Source organism: Achroia grisella, unplaced genomic scaffold (genome assembly GCF_030625045.1).
Source record: "Achroia grisella isolate CSIRO2021 unplaced genomic scaffold, CSIRO_AGI_Agris_v1 utg2716, whole genome shotgun sequence".
In the NCBI taxonomy this organism is placed as follows: Eukaryota; Metazoa; Arthropoda; class Insecta; order Lepidoptera; family Pyralidae; genus Achroia; species Achroia grisella.
Window position 1 is genome coordinate 612176 of NW_026712761.1, and position 20812 is coordinate 632987.

The following is a 20812-nucleotide window of genomic DNA, read 5'->3' on the forward strand; positions in this document are numbered from 1 at the left end:
CCTCTTAGGCCCTCGAGTGTTGTTGGTGAGTTCACTATTGAATTTGTTAATTTATTACTAAGTTTTCATTCCATTTCAATTACCAATATTCAATCGAAATTTATACGATTATACGTTGACCCCATTAATGACTAAGAAAAGTACTTTCGAGTAAAGAAAGTTTGGGGTCAGCAGCCTCGAGGGAAACCAGTGTTGTGTTAAACTGGTCTATATTAGCACTCAATCAGATGAGGTTTTAAATCTAACCCAAGTCGATGAGGTTTTAAATCTAACCCAAGTCATGATCATGTAGTAAATACATATACACAACCCAGAACAATTTATAAAGCTGCATCGATTTCCAAAAACTAAGTAGTCTACACTACAAGAAAACTAAATACTAAAAAACTAATACAAACACTTTAAATTTGTTTCATAATTTATCAATATCTTTCTAGATGTTGACATTCAAAATCGCCCTGGATGGGGATCTCTTAGGCCCTCAAGCAACATTGGTAAGTTCTCTACTGTGTTTAAACTTCTATTATTTAGGAGATAATGGACTTTAACATTATGGATTTATTAATATAAAGCTCATTTTTTCTTAATTGTTTAATCGTTAATAATCATAATGTGAAAATTATGATTTTAGTAGTAATAAGTATAAAATATATTATATTCTAATTGAATCATAATTGCACTCTTTTTGTGTTTTTTGTTGGCAAACTGTTGCCTACTTTTTAGATATAGTTATTGAAGTTCAAAATTTAAGAATTTGTAATTGGTAGGTTTATTACTGAGTTCTGTACAACATTTCTATTACACATGAATTAATATCGAAAATTTATAATATCAGTAATTTTTATAAATTAAAATATTAGGGCTATGTCAACTTCATAGACTTAGAAAACATTTTAGTTAATATAGATTGATTATACTGTTGATAAATTACTAAATAAATTTTCAGACATCGACATTCAAAACAGGCCTGGATGGGGATCTCTTAGGCCCAGGAGTCTTGTTGGTGAGTTCATTATTGTAACTATTGTTGTTAGGAATATTCCAAAGTGTACTAATACACAATAATAACATCTGTGTCTCTAATTTAAAATATCCGAATAACTAGAAATCATAATTCCCATTTATTACTTATCTGCGATGTTTTTTTATGATCTTAGTTTTATAAATTCAGCTTGACAAGAGTTGAATGAATGAATACATACAACTGTTGTTAATTGTTGTTGTTTAATTTCCAGATATTGATATTGAACAACGATCTGGATTAGGATCTCTTAGGCCCAGCAGTGTTATTGGTGAGTTCATTGTTTGATTTAATAAATTATAATAGTATTTTATTGAAGTATTGATAATTAATATAAATTCGTACAATAATTTAAGATTGAAATAAATTTAAATTAATAATTGTTATTTGTTCATTTGTAGGCAGACAAGGTAATATTGAATTACAGATATTATTACAATTGAAATTATTTCATCACTATATTGATTTGTTCACTAATTTCTGAATATGTTTCCAGATATTGACATTCAGCGACCTGGATTAGGACCTATCAGGCCCGCTAATTTAGTTGGTAAGTTAACTAATTTAGTTGGTAAGTTAATTATAGAACTCTGTAAATATGTATTTGAAGCAGATTTCATCTTTTCAATCATAAATTTAATAAGTATAGACTGTATACGAAAATTTGTACTATCGAGAAAACTATAAGACTAATTTGAAGTTATGATTCATCGTTAGAAATCTAGACAGGCGGAAGCGTGTCAAGCCAAGTTCAAGTAATAGAACTGGCTAACAGCACCGTGCGTAATATTATACGTTTTTTTATTGAGGGCCACTTTTGACCCCCTCATAACTCAAAAACTCTTTCACATAAACGTGTCAAATTTATGGAAATTACTAAACCAATTGCAATGTAGATTATTAAAGTGTTGATTAATTTTAAAATACTTTTTCAGACATTGACATTCAAAACCGTCCTGGATGGGGATCTCTTAGGCCCTCAAGTGTTGGTAAGTTCACTAAAAGTTAATGATTATTAGATTTTTTATATAGTATAAATTATCTATTATACAAATGAATAAATTATCTTTTATACAACTGAAGATAAACATATTAACATTAGTTATTTATGTAATTGTAGAGAGATATACCTCCTTTTCTCTTTACATGAATATTTGTAGTTCTAGTTCGTCGTTAGAAATATAATTTACTAAATCAATTACAACGTAAATTTATTAAAGTGTTGATTAATTGTAAATTATTTTTTCAGACATTGACATTCAAAACCGTCCTGGATGGGGATCTCTGAGGCCCTCTAGTGTTGGTAAGTTCACTAAAAGTTAATGATTATTAGATTTTTTTATATAGTATAAACTATCTTATTACACAATTGAATATTAACAAACTAACAGTAGTTATTTATGTAATTGTAGAGAGAAATATTACCTTTTCTCTCTACAATTAAATAAATATTTGTAGTTAAAGTCATCGCTAGAAATATAAATTACTAAACCAATTGCAATAAATATTGATTAATTTTAAAATACTTTTTCAGATATTGACATTCAAAACCGTCCTGGATGGGGATCTCTTAGGCCCTCTAGTGTTGGTAAGTTCATTAAAACTTAATGATTATTAGATTTTTATAATATAGTATAAATATTTAATAATCTTTTATACAACTGAATGTTAACAAACTAATCGTAGTTATTTATTTTATTGTAGAGAGAAAAGGTAGTATATTATAATATTATAGAGTTACTAGAGTTACGGATATTTTAACTAATTTACATAAAACTTAAACGTTATAAAACTCAGAATTCAGTTCAGATTGGTGGATGCAAATGCCTATACAAATCAGTTTATTAGTTTTTGAGCCTATCTCACAGTCGTGGCAGATGAATTATCATTATACATATTAATGTACAGACATACATAATAGTATTCTTATCAAACTGTTGATTAATTTAAGAATACATTTTCAGACATTGATATTCAAAACCGACCTGGATGGGGATCTCTCAGGCCCTCGAGTGTTGTTGGTGAGTTCACTACTAATGTTTGTATTTTTTTTTCCAGATATGTAATATCAGTATTCAATTATCCTTTATAGAGTAGTAGCAAAGTGTCTTAATAAAAAAATAATTATTCATTTCATTTCAAAGAGAAATTTTTGCATATTGAATCGTAATTATAGACATTATATTTTATTGTGATCTGTTATTTACTTGCAAAAATATTTTCAGATATTGGCATTCAGCAACCTGGATTGGGACCTCTTAGACCCTCGAATTTAGTTGGTAATTAAAATTTAATTATTTATTAATTTCAAAGAGAAAATTTGTCTATTATATAATATTCATTATTATCATCATCTCAGCCCAGAATACGTCCACTTCTGAACAAAGACCTCCCCTATAGATTTCCATGACGATCGGTCCTGCGCTGCTCGCATCCAACGCCTTCCAAGCGATCTTGACCGATTTTTATTATAATATTATGGAATTGTAATGGTAGGCATTTTATTCCATTTCGAGTTGTTATTTACTTGCTAAATATATTTTCAGATATTGGCATTCAGCAACCTGGATTGGGACCTCTTAGACCCTCGAATTTAGTCGGTAAGTTTATTAGTAGTCTCGATAAATCTATATTTCTAATTGCTTTCAACATTTTAATCACATGATACATATTATTATAATGTATAAACATTGGTCTGTAAAGATATAATGAATATTAGTGTAATACTTAAGCTTTAATTCGAGTTTTTTTTTAATAAAAATAATATTTTAGCTTTATGCGATGCGTAGAATAATTTCAATTTCAAATTAGTTGAATAAGGTATTAACTATTTTTTAAATATATTTCCAGACATTGACATTCAGAACAGGCCTGGATGGGGATCTCTTAGACCCTCAAGTGTCGTTGGTGAGTAGTTTTGAATGTATAAATTACTACGAATTTTTCGGAAAATTGTTTTTCAAGATTTTAATACAACTGATGATTGAACAAATTAATAGTAGTTATTTACTTGATTGTACAGAGAAGATAATTTACTTTTTAATTGTAGAATTATAATTAAAAAGTCTTCTAATTATAATTATTTTAAGTAAATTATATTAAGAGGACAGTCGTTCTCGACTCTCTCTAAAGACTCAGCGGGCTTGACTCGAATCTCTTAATCTTGTTTATGAGTATGATTAAGTAGTAAACTTAATACTCAATTATTGCTGAGATTTCTAATATTCTAACAACGAATAGTAATTTCTATCATTTTAATCAAATTTTAAATATCCGACTAATTTGAAATAGTGATTCTGGACAAAAAATTTCTGTATTTATTACGATTTTCAACTTTAAAGGAGCTGAATACAGTTTTAATATATATTGTTCAAAGTTGATTATTTGTTTAATGTATTTTCAGACATTGGCATTGAACAACAACCTGCATTGGGATCCCTTAGGCCAACGAGTGTTATTGGTAAGAGCTTAAATATATATACTGAACTTAACGATTACTAAAAAACTGTTTACTATGATCTGCATATATTCTATGGCATTTTATATTATAGTTGAAATATGTACTTACTGACAATAAATTAATAATGTTTTATTTATTTATTTGTAGGCAGACCAGGTAGTGTATTATACCTATTACTATAGAATTATAATTAAAAAATACATACGTTTATCTTTGTTAAAAAACAAACTTGTTTAAAAAAATAGTATTATTATTAATGACATTATATCAATAGTATATGCTGATGCTCAGTACATTCCCGTAAATTTAATTACATTGTAAAATATTTTTTCGACTGAATATTAAATCAATAATTTGTAGACTTTTGAACTTATTGTACTAATGGGTATTCTTTTAATATATTTCTAGACATTGAAATTCAGCGACCTGCACTGAGACCTCTTAGACCCACAAGTGTTGTTGGTGAGTTCACTATAGGTTTTCATTATTATTATTAACTTTTCAGAAAGTGCTAATATTCGGTGAAAAACAAAATAATAATTAATAATAACCGCTTAAAAATTTTCCATGTAATGATGACGGATGAGTACTAAATTTACCAGCTATATAATTAGTTTTTGTACTATACCTGTACCTGTACTTATTAAAGCTAGTTATGGAGTTGATACTTATTAATGCTGTAATCTAATTTCTCTATATATTTTCAGATATTGACATTCAAAATCGGCCTGGATGGGGATCTCTTAGGCCCTCAAGTGCTGTCGGTGAGTTGTCTATGGAATTATATAGATATTCATAATTAAAAAAAATCAATATCCTATCTAAATTTATTTGAGCCCTTCATACGAATGATTTATATTCTTACTAATATTATAAACGCGATATTTGGTGAGTATGGATGTATAGATGTATGGATGTTTGTTACTCTTTTACGCAAAAACGAAAGAATTGATTTTGATGAAATCTTACAGTAATATAGTCCATCAAAATCAGTTGATAAGTTTACTATTATACTCCTCAAGCATAGAATACTAAAAGTTCAGATTAAACAAATAGCTAATTAATGTCAAAATTCATTTTCAGACATTGACATTCAAAGTCGTCCTGGATTGGGACCTCTTAGGTCATCGAATTTAGTTGGTAAGTCTATTTTTGAGTTACAGAACGTAGACTAGTACACCAGTAACAATGTGAATAGAAAATACTTCTTATTATTTTAAAATACATTTCGAGACATTGACAATGAAACTCAGTCACAATGTACAATGCATTAACAAAATAAAATGCCAAAAAAAGTAGAATTTAAAAGCTATCATATTGATGAGGCATTATTCTATAATTTTTAGGATTCATTTATAACAATATTTAGCATCAGAAGCATAGTATACTTACTTATATAATTGATAAGCCACTGATTAATTTAAGAATACACTTTCAGATATTGACATTCAAAACCGACCTGGATGGGGTTCTCTTAGGCCATCGAGTTCAGTTGGTAAGTTTCTTATTGGGTTCCAAATGAGTAAACAAGTAAAATATTCACAATGAAGATTGAAAGCAACGCAATTTAATCTCAAAAAGATTTCTGACACTGACAATCAAAATCGGTCGCAAATGTACTATGCATTACCAAAAGAATTAGTATACTAAAACAGTTACAGTATAGATTAAGTAAGACTTTAAGTAATTTTAGAATACACTTTCAGATATTGACATTCAAAATCGACCTGGATGGGGATCTCTTAGGCCATTGAGTTCAGTTGGTAAGTTTCTTATTGGGTTCCAAATGAGTAGACAAGTAAAATAATCACAATGAAGATTGAAAGCAACGCAATTTAATCTCAAAAAGATTTCTGACACTGACAATCAAAATCGGTCGCAAATGTACTATGCATTACCAAAAGAATTAGTATACTAAAACAGTTACAGTATAGATTAAGTAAGACTTTAAGTAATTTTAGAATACACTTTCAGATATTGACATTCAAAATCGACCTGGATGGGGATCTCTTAGGCCATTGAGTTCAGTTGGTAAGTTTCTTATTGGGTTCCAAATGAGTAGACAAGTAAAATATTCACAATTAAGATTAGAAGCAACGCTGTTTAATTTGAAAAACATTTCTGACACTGATAATCATAATCGGACACTAATGTATTACTTTCCATTAACAAAGAAGAAGAAGAAAGAAAGAAAGAAAAATATTTTATTCTGTGCAATGTAAAAAATACAATAATAATAATTTGTATACTAAAACATTACGATGTAGATTAAGTAACCCGTTGATTAATTTTAGAATACATTTTCAGACATTGACATTCAAAGTCGACCTGGATTGGGACCTCTTAGGCCATCAAATTTAGTTGGTAAGTTTATTATTGAGTTCCAAAAATGTAAATTACAAAACATTTACAATGTATACAGACAGAAAAAAACCGTTGATCAATTTCAAAACGATTTCTAGATACTGACAATCACATTCGGTTACAAATGTACTGTGCATTAACAAAATAATTAGTATACTAAAACGGTTACAGTGCAGATTTAGTAAACTGTTGATTAATTCAAGAATACATTTTCAGACATTGACATTCAAAATCGACCTGGATGGGGATCTCTTAGGCCATCAAGTTCAGTTGGTAAGTTTATTATTGAGCTTCAAAAACGTAAAATACTGAAAACTACAAATCTGGTTGTACAAACAGCTTATTAATTTTAATATATATTTTCAGACATTGACATTCAGAACAGACCTGGATTGGGACCTCTTAGGCCATCAAGTTTAGTTGGTAAGTTTATTATTGAGTTCCAAAAGAGTAGACTAGTGAAATATTTACAATGTAGATTGAAAAAACTGGTGAACGATTTAAAAAACATTTCTAGACACTACCAATCAGAATCGGTCACAAATATACTATGCATTAACAAAACAATTAGTATACAAAAAATAGTGTAGATTAAGTAAACCGTTGATTAATTTTAGAATACATTTTCAGACATTGACATTCAAAGCAGACCTGGATTGGGACCTCTTAGGCCATCAAATTTAGTTGGTAAGTTTAATATTGAACTTCAGAAGCTTAGAATACTAAAAGTTACAATTTACATTAAAGAAGTTTATTAATTTAAAAAATCCTTTTCAGACATTGACATTCAAAGCAGACCTGGATTGGGACCTCTTAGGCCATCGAGTGTTGTTGGTGAGTTCATTATTATAATAATGATTAGTAGGAGCTTTTAAAAGAATACTTGTACTTAAATGTAGTCAATGGTTATTCAAACGATACTTGAAATGTGTACATAATGATATTAAATTATTAACAATTATTTGTTTATTCGTAGGTGGACAAGGTACTTTATTAAATACTATCTATGCTTAAAAACTTAATAAAAAAATATTTTTTTTATATCAGAGCTATCTCGTATTGTTTTTGTTTTGTGAAAACTTTGTTAAGTTTTTTTATTATTATTTAATAAAATTTGAGATAAATTATCATTATTAATTTCTAAATACATTTCCAGACATTGACATTCAAAGCCGTCCTGGATTCGGATCTCTTAGGCCATCAAGTGTTGTTGGTGAGTTCAATATCGTAATTATATGTAATTAGCATAAAATCAGCTATCTTACTAAAAACACATATATTATATATAAATATATATAGTTTACAAAAGCAAGATGTAATTGATTCTTATTAACTTGTTCAGATGACGCCTAATTTGTAAATGTATTTCTAGATATTGACATTCAACGACCTGCATTGAGACCTCTTAGACCCAGTAGTGTTGTTGGTAAGTTCAGTAAACAATAATTACGAAATTTTAAATAAATACCAGGGTTCAATTCCATTGATGTAGTAGTAAAAAAATAATAAATTAATAAGAGGCTAAAAATAGATTAGTTTGTCACATCAATTTTCATAACTTGGTCACATTTTAATAGTTAAAATTTCTGGTTTTGGAACTAATATGTGACATAATACTGGGGATGGTTCGGCGAGTTCTAGATTTTTACACGAAGTTTGCATCTTCTCCAAATCTTTGTTATACAATGTCACTCTTTGTGGACCCCTTTCTAACTTCGAGTGATGTAATTTATAGATAGTCCCTAATAATGATTTATTTTGGTAACATATGTCAGTTAATTTATCGTAATGATGTTTATTTATATTTGAATACATTTCCAGACATTGACATTCAAAATCGGCCTGGATGGGGATCTCTTAGGCCCTCGAGTGTTGTCGGTGAGTTCGTTATAGAATTTCATTCTAATTATCATGAATTTTCAAGAAGCAGATACTATTATACACTTACTATTTATGTGTTATCCACACAAGTAATACCACAGGATATATCTAGTAGATAATAAAATAAACATTTATTCGGAACCAAGGCTATCTATGATAATCTTACTAATATTATAAACGCAAAAGTTTTTGAGTATGGATGGATAGATAAAAGTTTGTTACTCCTTCACGCAAAAACTATAGAACGGATTTTGATGAAACTTTACAGTAATATAGCTTATACATCAGAATGACACATGTGCTATAAGCATGTGCATAAATTATATAACATATAAGCTATAATTTAAAATGAAATTTTGTAAATTGTGCGAAATAAATGTCCAGTGTATTGCAGACGAAGTTGACGAGTCAGTTTGTATAACATAATGTTAAATTACCATTTAATTATGATACAATATATAATACAATAATGATACAATTTAATAATTGTTTACTATCTTGTCTGTAATGCAAATAAACGACTTACTTATATTTGTAGATAACTTTATGTACATAGAATACTTTGTTTTATTCAATATAGAATACAATAGCCACTTATAAACTTAATTTTCGTTATATTGTTGAGTTGTTGCCTAATTTCTGAATATACCTCCAGACATTGACGTTCAGCGGCCTACTTTGGGACCAATTAGGCCCGCGTCTGTTGTTGGTGAGTTCATTTAAATTATTAATGTAATAATTATTGTTAGAGACAATATTAACATTGATTATGATTTTATATATACAAATTCAAATTAAAAAATAATTTATTCATGTAGTACATTTTAGTCGCTTATGAACGTAAATTTTGTATAATATAATATTTTCCCTACCGTTAAACGTACTCGTATGTTATAACTTTACCTTCAGATATAAAAGTTCAATTAATATAAATAATAATAAATATTCCGAAGAACGGACAGATGTCTGACAAATTATCTTATCATGAAATTAATTGTACATTATTATTTTTTAATGACATTTATTTGTTTATTTGCAGCCAACAGAGGTAGTAGTATATTACAATATTACTAAATTATAATAAATTTCCTTTACTAACTAACATTCCTAAAGTACTACGAGAGAGAATAGTACATAAATTTATTTTTTAACATAGTGTTCTTGATGGTGTAATTAAAGTCGGAGATTTTAGGCTAGTTTTTAATTTATTTGAAAATGGTTTACAATTGATGCGTGATAATGCGTATTCAATCGTTGATAGATTTCGATTATTAACTTATAACGATTGTCATATTGTCTCTGGCCCGCTGAAAACCCTACGTTGCAGGGTTGCTATATAAAAATAATATTTGGGCCATATATAGTATAACTGAGCCTGAACACATAGTAATAAAATTATGAAGTTTATTTTCAAAACTTTGACCAAACAACGCTATTATTGGCAATATCTAGTAAAACAAACAAATCTGTTGAAACTGTCACAATATTTTTTTTATAGTTCGATGAAGATATAAAACTAGCTACGGTCGTGGTTTCACATGCCTGAAATTTATAGCCTATATGTATTCTGATGTGCTTATACATATTACTATAAAGTTACATCAAAATCGGTTCAATAGTTTTTGCAAGAGTAACAAACCATATTCAAACTTTCCCGTATATAATACAACGCTTTATTTCTGATAGTCGCCCGGGTCGATTCCTCTCACGGTACAATACTTGATTACGTCAACTCACGTCCTTTATAAGTAAAAAATCGTTATGAAGCTACGCTATCACTGACAGACACCTCAAACTCATAACACCCTTTTTTGCATCGACAATTAAAAAAAATATATATATTAATGTCTGATCGTTCCTCTAGTATACAAATAAAATTCTTATCTATCTATGTATCTATCTTTCAGATATTGTCAACATCCAACGCCCAGTATCAGAATCCATTGCAATTAGTGAAGCCACCAGTTCTGCTAACATTTTGGGTGAGCAAATGTCTGAATCTCCCGTAAAACAAACTCCGATATCAAACTAAAATTGATCGAAAATGGCGGTAGGCTCGTCCCATAGAACGTTAGGTTCAAATATACCGAGCGCAATTTCCCACATTTCGCTCGGCTTATTTAAAACCAACTTGCAATATTTATACCTAACGAAATTTAGGACATTTCCCTCGGAACGTACATACCTATAAATATATGTTAAAGGATTCTTCGCACGCAGACGATTTTGTAGAAACTTTACCTCGGTATTGTACCAATAGGGACCCTCTTCAGCTTTTCATTGGTTATGGAAGTTAGGCAAGTATTATTTATGGTCTCGATGGTCTAAAAATAGACTACCACCTTACTTCCGATAGCCAGTTCATCACGCTCAGTTAACAATACCTCTGACTGCCTCATCTGGATCAGTCCTGAAGGTATATTATTCTGTCTCTACAGGAGCTGGGTCATGGAATAGCTGGCTTCCAAGGAACCCTTGGCTGTCACCACTCCGCCCAAGACCAGCTAGATTACAATCATGGGAATCAGTTGCTCCACGTAATGCTCTCGTAACTCCAGTTAGCCCATTTTGGAACTCGCTATCCCAAGGTTATGGTATTAGTAGACCACTTGGATTAAGTCCCTTGGATGGAGTGTCCAGAGCATCTCAAAGGTCTGTAGGAGTAGATGCAGTGATTGGACAACCAAGTGAAAAGATTGTGATTATAAATAATGGTCTAAATAGAGCAGGATCGATTGTTTCACCAAGTTACCCTGTCTACAGACCACGTAGGGTATCAGGTATATATCTTATTATATCTTACATATATCTTAATGACAGATCCCTTAGTGGAAGAGAAGGTAGTGCTACAGGATATGTAGTGTATGAAAAATTAGAGACATCAAAGACAAGAGCTTCTAATGATGAGAGCTAGGAAAGAGCTAAAACTTTTGGCTATATAAGTGAACAGTTAACTAACTGAAATTAACAGATTTAAACAAATGAATATATCGACAATATAAAGATATACAGAATAGTTTATACAAGTAGAGAGGACTGAGTTTTAGATTTTATTAGATTAGATTCTTATAACGAGTCTTATATTACCGAGGTAGGTTATTTACAAAGTCGCCTGCATGGGTATATAGGTCCTCAGTCTCATCTACGTTTATCGTCCGCCAAGCAGCTTGCTTTGTTAGATGTATTGGTTGAAGGTAAGTTTTTATTTGAACACCGGCCAGAAAAATTATAGGGTACAGAGCCATGGCATCGTACTCCTTACGAATGGGAAATCACCATTAACGTGATGATCTGATACTCTACAGTTTATATATGTGACCGTTAACATTTACCAGCAGGTGGGCAATCCTACATGCCCTGAGAATTACATAATAAAAACAGTATTTTGTCCAATTTTTATATTCTGATGGCGGAAACAAGCATACGAACAAACAAGATGGTATACGGTTATCGTAGTCTATGGACGCGTGGAACACCAGAGGTGTCACATGCGTTCGTCGATCATTGAGAAACCTTAATATACCCTTCTCGAAAAACCTTATGCTGTAGTTTCGCGAGATTTTTTTCTTAAAGTTTTTTTTTATTTACAGCACCGTCTCCAGTAGTCGTCTACTAACAAGGGAATGAACCTGATGACCAAGTCCTAGTGAAATCTCCGTAGAATAATCTGCTTCTAAAATTGATTTAGTTATGCATTTATAATTAATTTTCATTAAGAACATTGAGATATTTTGTTAGAAACTAATAGAGAAGACGCCACAGAATAACAGTACCGCATATGACATTCAATGTACGGTACTTTAAACAAAAAGCAATGTATGAAATAATACAGCAAGCAAAGAATAAAATAATACAGTGTAATTTAGCAGTTGCTTCTTTTTGTCATTACAAAAGTACATGTGTGAGCACTTGTCTTTATTTCTCAGTAGTGCAGTTATCTTTTTAAAATATGTATTTGTGCAGTATGTATTAAGATACTGCATATGCATTAGCATATGATTGCATATTATATGTAGATACATTTATATCAACAAAGTATGTACCTACTATTAAGCGACTGACGAATAACAAAGTGAAATGCGGCGAAGTCACCACAACTGATTAATGGTGCGTTGGCAAATGTCATGTCTTCTCTAATATGATAATATTTAATACATCAATGATTTACTTTTCTTATTCCAACTTTTGGAATTTGTTTACTCCGTAATTCTGTTACAATGTAATATGATTAAATGATAATAATTACTGGCAACATTTTATTTTATTATTATATATATAGTATCCTTATAATAGACCTAATTATCCAGAGAGAATTAATATTTTATTTTTATTATTATAATTTATTTATTTGCTTTATTGACCACTAAAATTGGTACAAAAGGTTGACTTAATGCTATAGCATTCTCACCCAGTCAACCTTAATTAATGAATTAACTAAACATATAGCAACACACAAGCCTTATTAGATCTTGCTTATTCTTATAAATAGTATGATGAGACATTTTTTTTTATTTGAATTTTTATTTCCGAATAAGCGTGAACTTACAAGGATTGTTTAGAGCACACAAGTTTCTTGCTTATTCTTAAAAAAATGTTGACTATTCAAAAGTGCTTAAATTAAGTTTAAATGATTTTCTATTCTATTCTATTCTATTCCTGCTGAAAAGTCTGTGCTTTTTGTAAGTGTTCTTCAATCGTGAAATATTTTTTATTGGAAAAGAGGGTGTTTCTGTGCCTTTCACCTGCGTATTACGACAGAAGGCGTTTTGATCGATCCACTCTCTTTATTTAATTTATACTTTTGTGTTTAATATACATTATTTAAATTATTAACCGGGTCTTAACACGAATAATTTTATGGCAAATAAAGGTATTTACCTCTCTCTCTTTAATTGTAAAGATTGATTTAGGGCATGTCCTAAATATCGGGGATCTTCATTTCTCACTACTTCTTTTCAACGAATTCTGGCTTTAACATCATTAACAGCCATTGTATTTCTAACAGCATGCGACTGTACTGATCTTTTCTGGTCTTCGACAAACAGTGTTGTTGTATCTGTTGATAGTACTTACGATATACGAGAACATAGAATTGGTATCAGTACCAAGCTTTTAAAGTGTCTGCAATAAGACCAAAGGCTTTGTGCAAGGCGATCACTGCAATCCTTTTGTTTTTAAGACTCCATTCTATATTGTAATTTATAATGAACACGAAAAAATAGGTAAAATGGCGCAAAATCGCAATATTATATTGACAATATTACCATCAATATGTACAACTAAGAACCTAAAATTAAAAAGCTTAATAAATATAATATAATAACTAAAATATATTATTAAAAGGGGTCCCTTTAGGCAAAGTTCCGAAGATACTGGCAGCGTTCCCTCTTTGAATAGCTAAACTAATTCTTTGTCCAAGGTAGCTGCCAGCTCTTCGGTCTTCTGTGATGTCGACTATATCTTATATCATCAATATTATATCATATAATCAATATTACATTCCATGCCATCCAGTAAAACACTTAGTAACGAGAATGGCAAACAAACTGATGACCTGGTAAGCCCATATCAAGAACAGCAGCACTATCGATACCATATAATAATGTGAAACCCGTATGTCATTCCAGAGGACAATCATGCCTCTTATTCTGTGATTTCACTACCTAATCGCATCATATACCTTCAGATGTGTCGTATGCTTGTCTGCCACCTTATCATCTTCTTTATCCCATTCATTTGTGGTCAGCGTATCATTTTCATTCATCTCTGTTCGCAGTCATCTCGTTATTTACTCCCTGTCTCACCATATCATCTTTCACACAGTCCATCCATCTCTTTTTCGGTCGTCCTCTACCCTTATAACCATCCACATTCATGTTCATTCTTGTCTGCTACCATAGTAGTACGGAAAAAACCTAAACTGAAATAATGTACAAAGTAGGCTCTGTGAGATGGTCCGCTAGACTACCGATACAATTATAACATATATAGAGTATATATATCATTACATAGTATAAAACAAAGTCGCTGTCGCTATCTGTCTCTATGTATGCTTAAATCTTTAAAACTACGCACCGGATTTTGAAGCGGGTTTTTTAATAGATAGAGTGATTCAAGAGAAAGGTTTATATATATAGTACATGTACACCTGTGCGAAGCCGGGGCGAGTAGTTACTAACTACACAAAATAATAAATATATATTTATGACCCTTTATCGCACCTTAACAAAATACAAAAGATAATAGAATAGAGCATGTAGGTACAAAACGCGGCTTAAGAGATCTTTTCCAGACAACCTTTGAGTAGAGCAGAAAAGAAAGTGGTCGCTGGCGCATGAGTCATTGGAATGAAAGGAAAAAATTAAAGACTCATTCTACAAAATTATAACTCCAATTTTCAAAAGTATTTGATTGTAGTAAATAAACTAAATTATTTTGATAGCTATTACTTATTCCGCCTAGATAAATGAATAGATACGAACTTCTCAGCGTGTGGGTTTTTTTTTATAACACAGGGGACAAACGAGCATGCGGCTCACCTGATGGTAAGTGATTACCGCCGCCCATGAGCACCCGCAACACCAGGAGAATTGCAAGTACGTTGTCGGCCTTTTAAAAAGGAATAAGCTCTTTTCTTGAAGGTTTCAATATCGTATCGGTTCGGAAATACCATTGCTGGAAGGTGATTCCACAATGTGGTTGTGCGAGGCAAAAAGTTTCTAGAAAACCGCACTGTGGAAGACCGCCATTCATCCAGATGATCAGGATGGTATTTCAGTTTCTGGCGGGTGGTACGGTGGTAATACTCAGCAGCTGGTATTAATCCGAACAATTCCTCAGAACATTCCCCGTGATATATGCGGTAGAAAATGCGGTGCTGAGATGGCAACTCTGAGCAGTTCCCGGGACTTGTGACCCGGGTGTAGGTTTAAGGGGTCGCTTTACCGACGTCCACACTCATCTATACCGTTCGTGTTTCTCTTCACGACCAGACCAAATCTGGTAAGAGACTCCTATTAGATTTGTCAGGGCTAGTGCAATTTTAAGGTACATGTTCTAATATAGATCCAAATGTAATTTTAAACAAGCTAAGATCTTTTAGAATATTGTAGAGACATTTCGCTAGTACACCTCTCGCTCCCACTTCGACCGCATGTACTCGTAAATTAACCACATAGCTGTTTTCATCAATTCGTTTGTTAGTTTGTAATATTTATTTGTGTTCATTGCATGGACTTTAGGCATATTTATTTCCCATGGTACAGTGAGTTCTACCAGTATTACATGTTTAAATTGGCTGATTCGAATTCAAAATACAAATTGAAATCTATTACAGACTCTTATGATATGTCAAACCTACCGTCAGTTAGGAATGATTTTGAGATGAGAAGAACTGACAAGAAACTCAGCTCGTATTCTTTTGAAACAGTACATGTTTATAATGAGATTACAATTATCTTTAAATTCAAATATGGGAGAATAGAGTGACCATCTACTTGTAAAGTAAGCTTATTGACAACGGTTTAATAAGGTTACTTTATAAGTTGTTTTTCGTTAAAAGCAGTGTTTCCGAACCCTTCTAATCGTTCTTTTAAAATGTTATTTATTATTCGATTTCGAGATTTTATTTTCCAAAGACATTTAAAAATTATTACCAATAACTCTATAGTTATGTAATTACTCCATAGTTAGATGTCCGCCATTATGCAATGATAAATAATTGTTACAAAAAGACGCTAAGGTCTTTCTCGTTCTCTTCTATAAATGCCTATACACATATGTGTATAGTATATTACTATATACTATATGTAGAGTATATTACTCTATCCTGTATGACACCCGACTCATGCGTGAAAGAGCGTACGTTTTTTTTATGGACGATGATAATGAAATGGTGTACACCTCTGCGCAAACGGTTTTCGTTGCGGGACACCAGTGGAGGATGATAAAACGAGAGATCAGTTAGCCCATCGTGACAAATTCACCAAGAATTTATTACGATGGTTTCCAGGGGGAACCGCGTGGAGGTCAACCTGACATGGTTCATTACTAGCAATGGGATAGTCCCCATTATTAACAATAACAACATATTCCCCCTAGAGCGTACATCTAAAGTAGGTATATGTATAGACAACTGGTGAGTGATATAATAAACATATGCTTATATGAATCTGAAAACATCAGAAAAGTATGTAAGTATGAAATATGTATGTAAAAGATGATATAATGTAAGTATGAAAGTAGTATATAAAAGAGAGATAATGTTATACAGAAAGTGTTATATATAAATGTGGTTCAATGAAAAATGATGAGTGAACTGTGTGTGCCTATATGTCTTTTATGCCTTGTAATATATCATAAAAGGGAGTAAATAACGAGATGACTGCGAACAGGGATGAATGGAAGAGAAAAACATTACGCCGACCACAAATAAATGGGATAAGGAAGAAGCAGATGATGATATACTTAAATATATGTATATTATTCGTGACGCTGACTTTAAAGTGATATTCATCGTTATTTTTGTAACAATAAATATTGTTCAGATTATAATGAAATAAATAATATAATTCATTGTAAGTTACATTGAATTTCATTATTAATATGTATGCACAAGTGTACGTTTTAACGTGTGTAGTTTTGAATAATGAAACAAAAGGTACAAACATCTTTTATAATATATTGAACACAAACAGAGTTTATTTTAGTTTTATTTTGAGAGAACGTCGTGACTTAGTGGTTATTATCGCAACTTGCGCCGACAGGTCGTGAATTTAAATCTGATCGAAACAATATATTATATTTATCACTAGCTGTTCCCGCGACTTGGTCCGCGAGGAAATTAACTTTATTTTTCTAAAATAATATTTTTTTTCTAATTTAAAAGTAACCTAAGTTACTCCTTATTACATCAGCTACCTGCCAAAAAAAGTCCCGTCAAAATTGGTCCAGCCACAAAAGTTGTAAAAAACAGAACAAACAGACAGACAGAAATTGTAAAAAATGTTATTTTGGTGTATGTACCGTATTTCTATTCATATATGCATGTAGTATAAAACGGTTATTTCAATATAACAAACAGACAGTCGAATTTTATTTGTATAGAAGAGTTGGCAGCTACCTTGGACAAAGAATTAGTCTAGCTATTCAAAGAGGGAACGCTGCCAGTATCTTCGGAACTTTGCCTAAAGGGACCCCTTTTAATAATATATTTTAGTTATTATATTATATTTTTTAAGCTTTTTAATTTTAGGTTGTAGTTGTATAATTAAGTTATGTAAATGATATAATTTGTTTAAATTAAATTAAATGTATAGATTATGATAATGATAATGTATAAGGGCAACATTTTTATAAACTTTGAATATCATATTCTAGGTTCTAGATTATCAGTGTATCAAATTTCGTTTAAAGTTAGTCAAATAGTTTATTACATGACAAATAAAAACTGGTTTTGATTTTATTTCTTTCTCTTCTTGTAATCCCCGCTTTTAATAAAAATAAGGTCGTATATTGATTACTGCTATGGAAAGACATGCAACCTCCTTTTACGTTTTCCGGTAACATTTATAGAAATAGATAAGACTGATGTACAGTTTACCTCTTTGGTTGCAGTCTCTACGCAGCCACTAGTTCCTATGACCTGTTACTGAATTACCACTCCACCCCTGAATATCAAAAAATAAAGTTCCAATTACATACTAAATCTCCCGGTTCTGCTTTGCGTAGTACCAGAAGCCTATGTTTGACGATGCCTGCTCACTCCTCCACATATTATTCCAACTCCTTCACTGTCCAAGCCATTCGCCTCTGGAACTCTCTACCACTCTCCATTCGATCAGCTCAAACACATGCATCATTTAAATATAGACTAAGATCTCATTATCTCTCTTCATAGTACATGTTTTTATTTTTTTCTCATTTCTTACAATATGTAGGTTTATGTATTTATCCCTAATGTAAGTATGTATATTTAGTAGTATAATAGTGTCTTATGTGTGCCACCTACCCTATTCTATGTACAGTACATAGTCCTCTCTTCTAGATTGTCAGTAAGAGATTGCATTTAGCGATAAGACCGCCTTTTGTAATTATTTTACTATTTACTGTATTTTCTTATTATTTTATGTATACACAATAAAGAGTTTTATTATTATATATATATATATATATATATATATATATATATATTATATCTCCCTTTTGACGGGGGTAATATATTCAAACACGCGGGCCTTAGCCAAGCATGGATGAGTTATGTGATGAAGAAAGAAATTTTCTTACAATTCGGCATGTGTTTAGTATGACGGCTTTTTGTAATAGGTCTATTGTAGAGGAGGGGATATGCAATGTGTCTAGGTGTTTGTTATAACTTTTTGGTATAATTCCTGTGGATGACAAAACTATGGGTACTATGTGGATGGTGTGTGCTTTCCATTGTTTTTTAAATTCTATTGCTAGATCTGTGTACTTTGTTAGTTTTATTATTATTATTACTGTACAACTCTCCCCTCCCCAATTTACTAATATACCTACTTACCTACTCAGTAGTGTTATAAACCGAATTTGGTACACCTTCAAAATTCAACACGCCACTTGAGTAAAGACTGCTTTTATACAATTGATACCGAGTTAATTTATTGTCATATGTATTTGTTTAACGAACATTTATATAGTATATAAATTGGGCTTCCATTTTGTTGGTTATAGTCGGTGTTACACGGATCTAGTGGGTCCAAGATCTCATCATGGGCGGTTTTGTGAAATTCGTTTGTTTGTGCGCGTTTAGCGTAAGTAAATCAAATTGAAATCAATTATTCTAGAACAGAATAGAATAAGTCTTTATTCAAATAAAGTTTATCTTTACATTAATTTACATACCTATTTGTAATGGTCTTAACGTAACGTTTTATTTTCTTTTTTTTATATACTACGATGGTGGCAATGAAGCATACGGCCCATCTGATGGTAAATGGTTACCGTAGCCTATGAACGTCTGAAACAACAGGGGTATCACATGCGCGTTGCCGACCCTTAAGAAACCTTAATATACCCTTCTTGAAAAACCCTATGCTGTAGTCTCGTGGGAAAACCTTGGCAGGAAGTTATTTTGTTATCTGTACGTACGCTGTCTCGTGTGTGGTGGCCACACTTAACATCAGCGCTGTGGTATCACTTAGTTATACTACAGTATAAATGCTGAGAGTCACATTCAGTGTTACCAGTATGTTTTAGCTTTTAAGTTGTATAGTAAATATTCAATAAAGGGAGGGGACGCCCTAAGAAAAGATGGATAGATTGTGTGAAAGATGATATGAATAAAAGTAGAGTATGTTTAGATATGACGACCGATAGAGATCAGTGGAAGAGAATGACATACTGCGCCGACCACAAATAATGGGATAAAGGCAAGGCAATGATGATGAGTAAATATTCAATAAGAATATTGTAATAATGAATTTCTTTATTATTATTATTTAAACACTTTTATAGATAAAAAAAATGTGAATAGTCATCACATTTTTTTTATCTATAATATATATATATATATATCAAATTAAATAATCTAGGTTATATTTCGTACCATTTTTATCACTCTCGTTTCCAGTTTTCGTAATTAATTAAATATAAATTAATCATAAGACTGTATTTAAATGGAAAACTTACCATTTCTCGTGAAATCCATTGTATTGCCTTTTCTAACACAAATATTGTAAATAATATCACTATTAACTAATTTACACTAAAATTTAACCATACACTCAATAAAAATGCTTACACATTACAACTTATACATATATATTTAATAAACTTATTTTTATAAATTAAAATAACGATTTATAGTTAGTAGTAACAAGTTTATTGAATTCATAGATGACAATCTACGTCAAAAGACACATCATATATTTTTTTAATACTAAAGAGTTTATAATACTTATTATTTAAATAAATGATTTTCTATTCTATTCTAGAAAACAAATTAATAAAAACACGAACCAAATGTTTGCAAACCAAACCTCTATAGCTAAAAAGAACCTATACGAAAAAGGTCTTTCTAATGAGACAACTGAAGAGTTAAAATTAAA

At 31.0% G+C, this 20812-nt stretch overlaps 2 long non-coding RNA genes across 2 annotated transcripts in view; one reads left to right on the forward strand and one right to left on the reverse strand.

The window, feature by feature from the left end:
- LOC131843006 (uncharacterized) overlaps positions 1 to 20437 on the reverse strand; it is a 47734-nt gene extending 27297 nt beyond the window's left edge. The window contains exon 1 of the long non-coding RNA XR_009357514.1: positions 20394 to 20437. This is a non-coding gene — a long non-coding RNA (uncharacterized LOC131843006). The remainder of the gene's footprint in view (positions 1 to 20393) is intronic.
- LOC131843005 (uncharacterized) lies at positions 8013 to 11498 on the forward strand. The gene is made up of 6 exons (XR_009357513.1): positions 8013 to 8058; positions 8218 to 8271; positions 8667 to 8723; positions 9382 to 9435; positions 10634 to 10708; positions 11165 to 11498. It is a non-coding gene; the product is annotated as an uncharacterized LOC131843005 (long non-coding RNA).
- Positions 20438 to 20812: the final 375 nt, after the last annotated feature.